This window comes from Panthera tigris, chromosome D3 (assembly GCF_018350195.1).
Source record: "Panthera tigris isolate Pti1 chromosome D3, P.tigris_Pti1_mat1.1, whole genome shotgun sequence".
Classification (NCBI taxonomy): Eukaryota; Metazoa; Chordata; class Mammalia; order Carnivora; family Felidae; genus Panthera; species Panthera tigris.
In genome coordinates this window covers 31,636,762-31,652,114 of record NC_056671.1, presented here as the reverse complement: position 1 = coordinate 31,652,114, position 15,353 = coordinate 31,636,762, and the positions used below count along the sequence as shown (strand labels likewise).

The window sequence follows — 15,353 nt, the reverse complement described above, 5'->3', positions numbered from 1 at the left end:
TTTTTAATCTCTTTCTACATCTAGGGCAACAAATCCTCAGGACTGTGTGAAAGAATATCCTTCTAGTTCCACTGTGCTAAATTTTCTAGAAGACCCTAGAATTCCCATGCAGCCAGATATCAATGTCTCCATTAGGCTGTCCTGACAGCTGGGAGGCTTCATTCTCCCTGCTTTTATACCACTTTCCAAATCCCATAATGCTGCCCCTGCCATTAAGCTGCAGTGGTCATATAAAGGTTTTGAACTGATTTCTGTCAAAAAAAGTGATGCCCTCAGATTTTAAAGAAAGCCAGTCTTCACTTTATTAAAGGACACAGTTGTATCGATGAGTCAGTCAGTTGCTTCTTGGAGCCCTCTTGTCCTACCCTGAGTTCAACAGCCTGTAGGTAGTAGGGTTACTAGGTGTGGAGAGTCCCTTTGGTTAGTGTTCCTCATCTTTTGCTGCCAGGTGCTGCTTGATACAGAAAAAAGAGGCTACCAGCCCAAATCCAGAGCATCTAACTCCTCTGTTAGCAATGGATTCTCATGTCCTTTGTACTAAACAGATAGATCTCAGAGCAACTGTAGAAAGTCCATCTTCTGGCATCTTTATATCTTGTACTTCCCACACAATGTCTGATGTCTAAATGCAAATTCACAGCCTTCCCTCCAGCCTGATAGCTCCTGGTGACTCTTCTGGATGAATGCAACCGTCTTCCATGTGGCTGTCCAAATCAGAGGACTGGAGGGCATTCTGAGGCCCATTACCACTGTTGTCCTGGAGAGCTTCCAGATAGTGCTTCTTGTTCCATGTCCACCACACTACCTTGGCCACATCCCCATGATCTTGCCTTTAGCCTCACAAGACAGCCCTGCTGTGGACCATTTCTCAGCCTCTCTCTCCACAGTAGTTGCCGTGCACACCCATGTGCTGTGTCTGTGTTGGGTTCTGTGGCACAGCAGTAGACTCTTAGTGCAGATTTTGCTAAGGGCAGAGACTGATATCAAACAGACATTCTGTTAGTAATGTGTGAAGAATGAAACAGAACAGAGAGGTGGAGCAATGGTGAAGGACAGGAGTGATATGGGATCCTGTTCAATCTCAGTTGGCAGGGGAATGAAGCAATAGAAGCAGACAGCCAGGGTTGGGAAGTTGTCGGGCAGCTGAACTCTAGGACAAGAAGATAGCAAGACTGGAACAGTGCATGCAAAGGTGAATGGTAGGAGGAGAGCATTTGGCTTGCTGGAAAGCTACAGGGAGGCCAGAATGTGCCAGGAGCACAGGAGAAGGTGAGAGGAGAGGCCAGAGAGGTGAGCAGAGGCTATGTAGACTCTGGGAAAGACTTTGGGTTGGATTCCAAGTTAGATGGGAGCCATTGGAGGTTTTGAGTACATTCTCATCAGGTACCATTCAGGTTGCCTGTGAGAAGAGACCACAGAACAGGGAAGTTAAGGGGCTGTTATAATTGTCTAGGTGGGAGAGATTGGTGGCTTATACTAAGAAGGTGGTGGGGTGCCGAGAAGCAATCAGATTCTGGGTGCGTCCACCTGAGTGTCTATCCAAACTAAGTCCATCATCCAGCCAGGGTAAACTTTTTAAAATTGAATCATGCCATATCACTCCCCCTTCAAATCTGAGCAGGAGAGTGAGTGAGGACGCCTGCCCACACCACCCACAAGATACTGCTGTCAACTCCAGGTTACCTGGTGGGGATGCAGGGCTGAAGAGCTAGGCCTTCTCATTTTCCAGGAGAGGCAGAAATGTAAATTTTTTTGTGTGAAATCTTCCAAATCATACCTTTTAAAGTAATGAAGTTCAAATGAGACATGTCATTGAAGTTTTGACTTCAATTCATAGGAGGTAGTTGCCAAGTTTGCTGGATGGAAAAAGTGATAGAATGAGTGGGCATTAAAAATATGAAACATTTATACAGTTTAGGCACTTTTTAAAAATGTTTATTTATTTTTGAGGCGGTGGGGGGGAGGCAGAGAGAAGGGGACAGAGGATCCGAAGCAGGCTCTGTGCTGACAGTAGTGAGTCAGGTGTGGGGCTTGAATTCATGAACCGTGAGATCATGACCTGAGCCAAAGTCAGACCTTAACCAACTGAGCCACCCAAGTGCCCCAAGTTTAGGTATTTTTTTTTATTTAAAAAAAACATTTTTAAAAAATCTTTATCCATTTTTGAGAGAGAGACAGTGTGAGCAGGGGAGGAGCAGAGAGAGAGGGAGACACAGAATCCAAAGCAGGCTCCAGGCCCCGAGCTGTCAGCACAGAGCCCGATGCAGGGCCCGAACTCACTGACTATGAGATCATGACCTGAGCCGAAGTCGGGCGCTCAACCGACTGAGCCACCCAGGCGCCCCCAAGTGTAGGTACTTTTTTTTAAAATTTTTTTTAACATTTATTTATTTTTGAGACAGAGAGAGACAGAGCATGAAGAGGGGAGGGTCAGAGAGAGGGAGACACAGAATCTGAAACAGACTCCAGGCTCTGAGCTGTCAGCACAGAGCCCGACGCAGGGCTCGAACTCACGGACCGTGAGATCATGACCTGAGCCGAAGTCGGATGCTTAACCGACCGAGCCACCCAGGCGCCCCAAGTGTAGGTATTTTTAATATTACTGTTAGTCTTCAAACTTTTCCCCTGACACAGCTGAGGAAAAGTGTGAAACAGTGGTAGTGATTGTGACAGGAGGGGGGTAAGGGGAAGAAGGTGGAGGGCAAGCTTCCAGGGAAAGTAGGATATGTCAGGCTTTCTGAAAGGGGTGGGATTGAAGGAAGCCTAATGACAGCAACATCCTCACATGGTTATGATCACCAGGCACTGTCCATGTCCACCACTAGGTATAAGGACAAAGACAGGGAGGGCAAATAACTCTAAAAGAGGACTGGATTTGCAGCCTTAACTTCACATGATGTTGTTCAGAGGAAGATGCTCTTGTTGCCATCAATGATCAAGAGTTAGACACTTTACTCATTATGAATGACCAATATTAAAGCATCTATAGTGGTTTCATTATAATTTCACTATAGTGGTTTCATTAATTTAAAGCAATTTTATTAGCTTCAACTATTTTTTTCATTTAATAACGTTATACTACATTAGTAGGAGGACATGTGTGTCCTCATGTGATATTTTAATGTTAGAGAGGCCAGGACAGGTAACCACTGTGGGCAGCCAATTTCAAGATGTGGAGATGTGGCAGGAAGATGTGGGCCTGGGATTCAGATGCCGGATGCAGTGGTTGTATGATGTGCGCACATCATTTAATATACGTGAGACCGAAGGTTTACTTTTAAGGATGAAATAAATATGTAACTTCTTAGCATGGTGCCTGTGTGCTCATATGTGCTCAATAAACAGTAACTGGCACAGAATTATTTTAACATAATTGGTCTATTTCTTCCTCTGGTACAACAAAGATTATTATCAGAATTTCTAATGCTTAATGTCCTGTCGATACTTTGATATACTATACATAATACACTGTTGGGCATTGACACATCACCCACTCAGCCTACAATTCACTGGGTCCTTGAGCATATATAAGACTAAGATGAGTTTTTTTTTTTTAATTTTTTCTTAACATTTATTTGTTATTGAGAGACAGAGAGAGATAGAGCATGAGCAGGGGAGAGGCAGAGAGAGGAGGAGACACAGAATCCGAAGCAGGCTTCAGACTCTGAGCTGTCAGCACAGAGCCCAACGCGGGGCTCGAACTCACAAACCGCGAGATCATGACCTTAGCCTAAGTCAGACGCCCAAACGACTGAGCCACCCAGGCACCCCCAGGACTAAGATGAGTTTTAAGACTGGTTTGGAAAGGCAGCTGCTTACTCTGTGTGATTACAGGGACATAAGGAGGTTTATCCAAGAATATTTCCAGTCAGCTTACTGATGTCTGAAAGGTCATAATGAGGAATTAATTCATTTAACTTCATTTCATGTTAATTAGTCTCCCTGGATTAAACCTTACAGCCATTTAGTGTGAATGATGTTGTTAGTGCTTTTTCTAGAAAGGGCATGGATGGGGAAATGGGTGAGGCATGTAGGGAGAGTGACACAGGGGACAAGACTGTGATGCTGGGGTGGCTGATGCAAACTTTGCCAACTACAAGAAATCCCTGAGAAATTCAAGAAATCCCCAGCTCACGGTCCCCCAGATTTAATCTGGACATGGCTAGCCACTTTCTTCAGGCATATAATTTACAGAAAGTTTCAGTCTCTGAGCTAACCAAGACCTTATTTACACATTGTGGTTTGTTTTCAGGTTAAAGTTACCACTTACTACTGTCCCCATACGTATATAAATTGGTATAATCTTTCTGGAAAATGATTTGGTAATATGCATCAAGAATAACTTTGAAATACTCTTTGACACATTTATTCAACTTCTAAGAACACCTTCTAGAGAAATAATCAGGAATTATGAAAAAAGGTGTAAAAAATGTTCATATTGGTGTATATTATTTATAGGCACACACACACAAAGAAAGAAAGAAACATGATTCTCTAACAATAGAGGAATAGTTAGACAAATTATGGTACATCCATGAAATAGTAACCAGTGTCTTAAAATATGTCATAAAGAAGTCTTAATAACTTGAGGAAATGCTTACACTATAATGTTAAATGAAACAAAGAAGGTTACAAAGCAGCATACAGTATCACCTATGTTGAGAGGGCTGTTACTGCTCTGCACAGGCACTGAGCTTGGTGCTGATTCCATGCTTGGGACAGGTGCGGGGTGGGGGGCAAGGTTTGAATATGGCTGACATGGCTAGAGAGAATGTTTACTGGCTTTTTTTGAGAGAGAGAGAGAGACAGAGTGCATGAGCAAGTGGGGAAGGGGCAAAGAGAGAGGGAGAGAGAATCCTAAGCAGGCTCCACGCCCAGCGCAGAGCCCAACTTGGGGCTTGATCTCACAGACAGTGAGAACATGACCTGAGCCAATAACAAGAGTCAGACGCTTAACCTACTGAGCCACCCAGGCTATTTATTGTTCTTGACTAAGCAGTGCTCCTTCTGTCTTCATTTGGTCTTAGAAACACTCTTTTCTCTGTGGAGCCCATTACACAAGGGTGAATACAAAACTTAGCCCTGACCAATTAGTGCACCCCATTTTCCTGCTTTGGTAATTTGATCTTGGGTGAACATGTGGTCAGCCAGGCTAGAGTTCTCCTAGGACCTTGGATGTAGTTTTTCACTGGGGCTGTGAAACTGCTGACAGGATGGTATGCTGCAGCAACTGGGGGCCACTGCTACACTATGGGGAGGCTTTAACTGAGAATCAGACCCAACTGAAGCAGTAGAGAGGGAGTGTGGCATGGAGAGAGACAGACGGAACCATGACATTTTCCTTGAAGACCTGGCTTCAGACCTGCCTAAAACTTCATCTGACACTTGAAATTCACAGATAAAGTGAGCCCAAAATTCCATTTCAGTGTCACTTTCCTTTTTCAAATGTCTTATCATTTGCCATCAAAAGAACCCTGTTGAAAAAGAACTTTGAGGTTTTAGATGCTTAGTCGTAGGCTATTTGCAATTGGTGGCTAAAATGAATTCACAGATATCAGTTTGCACTAACTAACCAGACTACCATATCCAAGAAGGTGACCAACCTGACCTAACTGGTGAAAGCCAGACATGACATTGGGCTGGGTTTTGGGCACTAGACTGCAGGAGGGAGCTGATCAGCCAGGAATGTCTGGAGAAGAGTGGCCAGGGTGATGAGGAAACCCAAGGCCACAGCACACAAGAGATGATTGGAAGAACCACTGCTGCCTGGAGAAGGAAAGCATGGCAGGCAGGAAAGAGAGGATGTCCTCTTGCTTGGGCACAAAGAGCCAGGGAAATGGGAAGAAGCCTGCTTGGACCCTGGTCTCAGCTCAATGCAAGACCCAGCTTTCCAAAGCTCAGCATGGGCCACAGGGTTGCCCAAGAAAGCAGTGAGTTTGAGGACAGTTTGAAAACCACTTGGCAAGAATGTAGTTGAGAGATTTCTGAGACTGGTTTACCTTCAGGGCACTTCCCCAGGGATTTTAACATTTTATAAAAATGTCAAGCTATTGGCTCCTTCTTTAATTGAGATTAGTTGGCAGCTAGCTGAGAACAAGTTGCCTGCTTAACATTTTTGGCCTAATCAAGGGTTGGCCTTGATTCTAAATGTTTTTTAATCACTCCTTCAGTGGCCAAGTGAACTGAAGGGAGGTTCTTGCCCAAAACAGCTAAAACAGAATGAGTTGAGTTTCTACCATTCCTCACAGTCCTTGCTCTTCCAAATCACACTTACCCATTTTGGCTTTCCAGTGTTTTTGGTGGATGAAGCCACCATGGCCATGGTGGGGTGGGCCTGACCTGAGATTTCACCTGGAAAAGACAGGATGAAGATAGTGAGAGCTGGAGCAGCCTAAAACACCCAGGTTTTTTTTTTTTTGTTTGTTTGTTTTGTTTTTTTAAATAGGAGCCCTCTTTTTCCTGAGCTGTCAAATACTCCTATGGGAAATTTGAGTCCAGTGAATAGACTTCGATTCATAGCTGCAGTCCCAGTGCCTGGCTCAGGGCCTGGCACATAGGAGGACTTCAACCAATATTTGTTGAACGAAAGCGTGAAAGGTCTTAAGGGACCTCTGAGATCATCTAGTCTGAGTCTCTCATTTTCTAAAAGAAGCATTGTAGCTTAGAGAGGTAAAGTAACTTGCTCACATCTGCACAGCTAGCCAATGGCAGAGCTGGGTTTCCTGATGATGTTTTCTCCTTTTTATAAGGGTCTTAAATGGAATAATGAGATTTTTTTTTTCTTTTTTAAATTTACATCCAGTTAGCATATAGTGCAACAATGATTTCAGGAGTAGATTCCTTAATGCCTCTTACCCATTTGGCTCATCCCCCCTCCCACAACCCCTCCAGTAACCCTCTGTTTGTTCTTCATATTTAAGAGTCTCTTATGTTTTGTCCCCCTCCCTGTTTTTATATTATTTTTGCTTCCCTTCCCTTATGTTCTCTGTTTTGTCTCTTAAAGTCCTCATATGAGTGAAGTCATATGATACTTGTCTTTCTCTGACTAATTTCACTTAGCATAATACCCTCCAGTTCCATCCACGTAGTTGCAAATGGCAAGATTTCATTCTTTTTGATTCTGAGTAATACTCTATTGTATATATATACCACATCTTTTCCATTCATCCATTGATGGACATTTGGGCTCTTTCCATACTTTGGCTATAGTTGATAGTGCTGCTATAAACGTTGGGGTGCATGTGTCCCTTTAAAACAGCATACCTGTATCCCTTGGATAAATACCTAGTAGTGCAATTGCTGGGTCAGAGGGTAGTTCTATTTTTAGTTTTTTGAGGAACCTCCATACTGTTTTCCAGAGTGGCTGCACCAGTTTGCATGGAATGATGATATTTTTATTTATTTTTCATTTCTTCTAACATTTTAAAAATAATGTTTATTTAATTATTTGGGGGGGGGGTGAGGGGCAGAGGCAAAGGAGAGAGAGAGAATTCCAAGCAGGCTCTGCTGCACTGTCAGTGCAGAGCCCAACTTGGTGCTCGATCTCATGAACCACAAGATCATGACCTGAGCCGAAATCAAAAGTCGGTCACTTAACTGACTAAACCACCACTGTGCCCCCATTTTTGCTTTATTTAAGTAAGCTCTATGCCCAATGTAGGCTTGAACTTATGACCCTGAGATCAAGAGTCCAATGCTCTACCAACAGAGCCAGCCAGGTACCCCTGAAATGGTGAGATTTTATTTTATTCATATATTTATTATTAAAATTTTTTTCTGTTTATTTATTTTTGAGAGAGAGCAAGAGACAGAGCATGAGTGGGGAGGGGCAGAGAGAGAGGGAGACACAGAATCCGAAGCAGGCTCCAGGCTCCAAGCTGTTGGCACAGAGCCCAATGTGGGACTCAAACTCCCGAACTGTGAGTTCATTACGTGAGCCGAAGTCGGACACTTAACTGACTGAGCTATCCAGGTGCCCTGAAATGGTGAGATTTTAAAATATTGCTTTCTGCATCAGTCCTCGGCTTGTCCTTACATCTGAATCTGGCTCTGATTTCTGACCCAGAAATGTATTGGGTCTTTGGGAGTTAGCCAGAGCTGTTCCAGAAGCTCGTTTAGTGTCCATAAGAGCTTGGTGTCTGGTAGCTACATACTCAGCCCCTTCAACCATCCTTCTTTTCCGTTTGAGAAATGATTGTTAACAGGGGGTAGGACCACGCAGGACAAAACACATTTGATTGGACAATGTTTTTGTATTTTAACTTACTACATTAGTTTTAAGTTGCCAAGTAACAAATTAACCACAAATTTAGTGACTTAAAACAATACCCACTGATAAGCTTGCGGGTCAGAATTCCAGACCCGGTGCAGCTGGTTTTCCACTCAGGGTCTCATATGAGGCAATTAAGGTATTAGCTGGGTGGGGTTCTTATCTGAGACTTGAGAACCTCTTCCACGCTCACATGATTAAGGCAGAATTCCCTTCCTGTGGCTGTAGGATCCATATCCTGGCTGGCTATCAGCAGGGGCTTCACTCAGTTCCCAGAGGTCTCCCACACCCCTTACCATGTGGCCCCCTCCATCTTCAAAGGTGGCACTGGAGATGCTTCTCACTTGGAATAGCTCGCAATGCTTTTTTTTTTTTTTTGAATGTTTATTTATTTTGAGAGAGAGAGAGAGAGAGAGAGAGAGTACGCACACATGAATGGGCGAGAGGCAGAGGGAGAGGGAGAGAGAGAATCCCAAGCAGGCTCTGTGCTGCGAGCGCAGAGTTTGATGTGGGGCTCCATCCCATGAATACTGAGATCATGACTGGAGCCCAAGTCAAGAGTTGGCTGCTTACCCACTTGAGCCATCCAGGCGAGCCATGGAATAGCTCTCAATGCTTTGAATCTCTGCCTTCCTTTTCTGCCTCCAGCCAGAGGAAGCTGTTTTTCAAGGGCTCATGTGATTAGGTTGGGTACCCCTGGACAACTTCCCTATCTGAAAGTATAAAGTAACCCAATACCAAAGGCATCACATCTTTCTATTCAAAGGTTCCACCAAGGCACAGAGGAACATTGTGTGTGTGGGGGGGAGGGTTGTTCTGTCCCCCACACCTTTAATAAACATGTTCCCCTATTTTCTTCTTTCCTTTCTCCTCCATTCAAGCAAGTAACTTGCCTTGTACTTCAATGGATTAGCAAGACAGGTGGTAGGTTGAAAACGGAATAGCCTGGGTTTTCCTGGCTTCTGATTTTCAAAAATCCTAGGCTTCTAGTAGAGCTCAGGGGATGCCTAGGGAGGTAAAAAGGAGAAGGATTTGTGGATGAAGACAAAGTGCTTCTAGGATCAAATCAAAGAACTTCTAGAAGCAAATGGAATTGTAGGCAGGAGCAAGAAAGATGTCTGTGTCCAAGGGACAGGAGTGGTAAGCTGCTGCATCTCAGGTGGCCACACAAATGGCAACAATGGATGGCACAATGGAAATATTTGTGCCCCCCGCCCCCAGTCCCACCATTCCCAAATACCCAAGCGTGGTGCCAAAATTCGGAGAGAGGGTGGCTCCAAGGACTGGGGTTAAGTTTCCCACCAGCTCTGTAGAATGGACTCTTAGGGTCAGAAATTATATGGAGTAGTAGAAAATAAAATTACATTGTTGCACATCTGGGTTTGTGGACTGGGATTCGTACTTCATACATAAGAAAAAAGATGGGATGGCACTTCAGGAAAAATGTGCTAAAGAGAGTATATAGACGTGTAGATTCAGAATGTGTGTATGTATGTGTGTTATGGATATGGATGCAATAATAGCAATATTTATATACACATGCACATATATCAGAATGTAAATGCACATATATACCAGCTGTGTTGACATATATCCACATATGTATATATTTTTATGTAGCACTTTGTTTTTTTTACTTTTAATATTTCATGAAATCATTGCTATGTAACGGACAGCCAATTTATGATTTAAGCTGAAATTAAACGGAATGCCTAGTTCTTGAATCTGATGGATTGAATTGGTTGGAGCAGAGAACCCCCTGAGAATGGGGTCCATAATCCAGACCTCAAGTCCCGTCATATGTTCCCAACTCTCCAGGTAGAACAGGTTATAAAAGAACATTATAGAAGCTTCCATGGGGCATTGCCTTATTGATGGAAACATGCTATCAGATACAGGCTCTTGCCTTCATGCCCATGTTGACATGTCTTATGGGTGAATGAGCCTCATGTTTTCTTCAGCACCAGCTAGACATTCAGTCAGGAGAAATGAGTCGAGACCTTCTGTATGGCAGGGGGAAGGTCTGTGAGGTGTTTGTGGGGATAGTAGAGTGGGTATAGTTCCTCTCTGATGCTCCCCCGTCTGAGAAAGGTGGTCTTGCTACTGAGTCACCCACCTGACAAAAGGCCTCCTACATCCAATAAATCCCCCCTTTTCAAAACTTTCCATTATAGTGCATAACACATATATAAAATACACTGATTTTAACTGCACAGCTAATGAATTTTTATACATGCATACACCCTTGCAACCATACCCAGATCTACCCCTTACCCTCCAGAAGGTTCTATTTTGGATCTTCCCACTTAATACCACCCACAGGTAACCACTATCCTAACTTCTATCACTGTCATTTAGCTTCTCCTGTTTGGGAGCTTCACATAAATAAAATCATACATTAGCATTCTTTTGTACTTACCTTCTGTCACTCAAATAAGTTTCTGTGACACTCATCCATGTTGTGTGCCAGCAGGTTAAAATTTTTGAAACTGCTGTGTGATCTCCCATTATATGAGCGTACCACAGTTCATTTATTCTTTATACACTGATGGACATTTGGATTGTTTCGAGTTCTTTTCTTTTTAATATTAATGAATAAACTGGTATGAATATTCTTGTACTTACCTTTTGGTGGACATCCACACACATTTTTGCTGTGCTCTTCAGGGAGTGGAATTGTGGGCTATGTAAGCGAGTTCTAGTTGTGCTATGTCCTTGCGAACTTTTAAAATTGTCAATCTTTTTAATTTTTGCCATTCCAGTGGGTGTGCTATTTCATTATGGTTTTAATTAATATTTCCCTAATGAGTTGAGTACATCGTTACAGGTTTATTGGTTATTTAGTATCTTTTTTGATAAAATATCTTCTCAAGTGGTTTGCCTGTTGGGGGGGGGGAAACATCTTTCCTTAAAAAAAGCTAGATAGAGGAGGTTATGTTCTTTGCAAACAACCGAATACTAGCTAAGATAGGGAGATACATAGGTGTCTGATTCTTAGTCAGGTTAGATCATAAGACTCTTTGTAAGTGATACAGAATCAGGGCTTCCATGAGAAGCACATGGAAGGCCATTGAATCTGGGGCTGGCAGGCCTGGCAGGTAAGCAGGAAAGCCGACCATGAAGTGGGCAAGAGGAACAGACTGGCACATACAGGGACAACCTGAAGCCCATGAAGGCGAACAAATCATGTCTGTCTTTTGTCCCTTCAACTTCAACATCACAGGCAACCTGTAGAAGAGGCTACCAAAGGGCTATGCACACTGCCATCTGACACAGGACCAGGGTAAGGGGACAAAGAGAGAGCAGGTCAGGGATATGAATGGGCTTCACAGTGCGTTATGCCCCATGCTACCCTGTTGCGTGGGTGCAAGGGTGTATGCATGTATAAAAATTCATTAGCTGTGCAGCTGGGCAGGGGTACCAGCCACTGCTTCACTTCCTCTGACAGCATCCCTAACCTGTATTTTAAAAAAAGATAAAAGAAGACAATCTAGATGGTACAAATAAACTTCAACATTTCATGAAATGGACAGTTTCCTTTTGAAGAACTGCAAAATGGGGCAAAGGCAAGAAGCTTTTATAGGATTAAGCATAAAGAAAAAAGAAGAGACAAATGGGAAATATTTGATGGGCTTGTTTGGGATGAGAAGGCCCAGTGTTGGCTTGGCATTTGGGGACTGGCTGACTGGACATACTGCATTTTGGATCAAATGCTGCATTTACAGGGACACGAAAGTTATTTAAGCTTTTCGTTTGCTGATGAGGCACCCAAAGCAGGAGTGGCTTCATCTTGGGCCTGGAAATTTATTTCAACACCTAGAACCCCATAGGAGGGGAATTCTGGGAAGTATGGTTCCAGCATGGCTAAATTGTCAGGGTATAAAGTCACCAGAGAGCCTGTCTTTGCTGGCAAGAAAAAGGACTAAAGGAAGCTAATATTTATGGAGTACATTTTGGGCCAGGTACTGTGCTAAGCGTTGAACTTGACAATGAAGACCCTAGTAGAGAGCTGCCTGGACCATATGTCAGGAAAGCAATGGAATAGGGTGGGGCCACAGTGGCCACTTTACACCCAGCTTTTGATCATACATCACATCCTGAAGGCTGTTGAGATGCCCTGCCCTGGTGTGGGTTACTTGAGACAACCTGGGCACCAGAAGAGGCAGAAGCTGTGAACTGCTATAGCCTTTTCATACTAAGGAGATTTTACTATACTTTAATCATTGTAAGTGGTTTGAAAATACACATGTCATTGCCCAGGAATTGTTCCATCATTTTTTAAAAAAGATTTTATTTTATTTTTTTAAGTACTCTCTACATGCAGTGTTGGGCTCGAATTTAACAACTCCAAGATCAAGAGTCACATACTCCACTGACTGAGCCAACCAGGTGCCCCATTTTCCCATTATTTTTGTTAACTGATCTATAGATACCATACATGAACATGTCTGGATGGAGCATCTGTGAAGTAATCATTTACATTTTTTTCCCTTGCTGTATTTTCCTTTTCCTCTACCTACCCCCCTCTCTTCAAGGAGAAAGGACAGATACTGTTTTTGTTTTTCCCAGGAAGAGTATTGCAGCAAGGCTGAAAGCAGAAGTTGTCTGCAAAACGTTTTCCTTTCTGTCTTTTGTGATTTTAAACAGAAGGGGAGTAGAATATACTACCCCAAGATATGCTTCTTTGGCATAAAGAATTATTTTAGACTGATTATTTTTTTAAGGCAACAGACAAGAGAGAGGCTCTGAAAACCAGGCAGTTACCCTTTTGTAAGAGACATTTACATGTATAAGGCAAATCTCTATTTGTTAGGGTGTCTCCTCTCTGTACTAGGAAGAGAAGGGTGACTCTAAATCTCTAGAAACTGTTCTCAAAGGAGATGGCAAGGACTTAAATATACATAACAATCCTACATTTGTTTACTCTGCTTTTCCAAGTCTCATCCCATAACTGGTCTCCCCCTACCAACATCTTTTGTCTTTAGCTGGAGATGTTATTTAAGGTCAGGGCTTGGGCTTTTAGAGAGTTACTCAGTTTTCCTGGGTCTCTCCCATGTATGGGGTCGGGGCAGGGGGTTTGGTACGTTACTAAATTTTTTTTTTCCTCCGGTTAATCGGTCTTTTTATTACAGAAGTATCTTAGCCAAGAGCCTAGAAGGGTAGAGGGAAAATAATTTTTCCTCCTCCATAAAACCTCTACCCATAGAAGAGTAATATTTGTAGGTCCGGAAGCAGTGGGGACAGCAGGATCCCAAAGAGAATAATATGTATGTACATAGGGATGTAGCCAACCTCACAACAGACCCTGTGAGGTAGGACTTACTATCTCTGGTTTACAGACTGAACTCTGACACAGTTTGATGGTGCAGAGTAGTAACATGATGAAACGTGCCTATGCCATCATTGAGAAGTATGAGACTAATCCTTGTCTCCTGGAGCTGAGCTCATCCACAGATTTTGGGTCTAAGTATTTAGCTAGACTGGGACTCTCACTTCCCTAGAAGAATCTGCAATGCAAGCTTCTCTTTCTCACTTCCTCCTCTCCATTTCTTATTTAAATTAAAAAGTACAAAGAGAAGGAAGGATCATTTTGAATAGTTTAAGTTTCATCTAAATGTTATGCATGAGATCCAAATAACAAAATTATATTCTCTGATTCATATGTATTTTGTGGTCAGTTGGGGCCCTCAGAATCTCTTTTTTCAACATTTGCTCATTGTGGTGTCTAAATGTGGTGTCTCTCCTGATCCTATGGGGTCCCCGATTGGGTGGAAAGAATTCACCTGAGGCAAAACAAAGCAGATAGAAATTTATTGAATACACTGCAAGGGAAGGAGTGTGGGGGAACTGGACTGCAGAGGAGAGGCTGTATGCAAGGAGGCAGTGGGTGGAGGGTTGTTTTAAAAGGGGGAAGATGAGGAGGTATGGCGATGTATGGAATTTTCCCTTTTTTGGTAACTGTGCCTGGTTGTATGTACCCCATTGGTTAGTTAGGGCTTATGAATATTTTGCGGTGGGTCCCTGATGGACCTGTCTGTATGCAGTCAGGTGGTCGGTGTGGGCCCTTTCTATATCCCATGGCTCTTTGCCTAAAAGTGGCCTCTACACTCATGTTTGCCCTTTCTATCTTTGTCTCCTTAGATAATTGACCTTCTATGGAATAAATATTGTTGGTATATAATCGACACCAGGTAAACTGTAATGGATTTATACTGAGAAAGAATTTTTCTCACATCCCATTACTTGAAACCAATTTCAGTTGATTTCTGCCCAAGTAAAAAGTGATATTTTACTTCAATATTATTTACTTTTTTATCCCAATACTAGGCTCCATTCATTCCCCAAATAGCTCTTGAATCCTTAGTGAGGGTCAGGCATAGTTCTGTGTGTTGGGAATACACAAAATCCACTATTTTGAGCAAAACAAAGTCCTGGTATCCTGTGCTTCAGTCTGGGTCCTTGGAGGGAATGTGATGGATTATTAATGGGCAGGGTAAAGCTAACATAATTGTGTTGAATTTTACAGAGAGCAAACATATATCTAAAGGCCTCTAACTCTCTCATTGCCATAATGTGTGTGTGTGTGTGCGTATGTGTGTGTGTGTGTAGGGGTATGAGAAGGAACAGCTGAAATGGAAAACAAATACAGGGAGGACTGAGTGGAAAATGCAGGGACAGTTTCCTGTCATGGCTATTTTCTAGAAATAGAAATAGAGCCCTGCAGTTTCTAGTTATAAATTAAAGAAGACAAGAAAAGGCAATGCAAGATGAGCTAAGATTCATCATAAATGATAAAACTGAGGTTAAGATTTTAAAACTCAGCTCTCAATTTAAAAAGGTTAAATTATACACAAGGAAATCATGCACAAGTGAAATAGAAGAACAAATTGTTCATGGTCTTAGAAAAAAACATTTTCTTCTTCATTGTCCCTGGGCAGTTTCTCATTTAGAAGGAAAAAGTTATTTTTCTTTCTACTCCAGGAGGGCAAGAATAGTTTCTCCAACACCACAGCTTCTGAGCTGCTATGAGTGTGGTATGCATTCATGTACATGAAATATAAACTAATAAGTATATACTTGCCAG

The 15,353-nt window shown here is 42.7% G+C and overlaps 1 long non-coding RNA gene across 1 annotated transcript; it reads right to left on the bottom strand.

The window, feature by feature from the left end:
• Positions 1–293: 293 nt before the first annotated feature.
• Positions 294–6,716, bottom strand: LOC122232513. The gene is made up of 3 exons (XR_006209833.1): positions 6,275–6,716; positions 1,684–1,856; positions 294–977 (listed from the first exon to the last, which is right to left on the bottom strand). It is a non-coding gene; the product is annotated as an uncharacterized LOC122232513 (long non-coding RNA).
• Between the last annotated feature and the right edge of the window lie 8,637 nt (positions 6,717–15,353).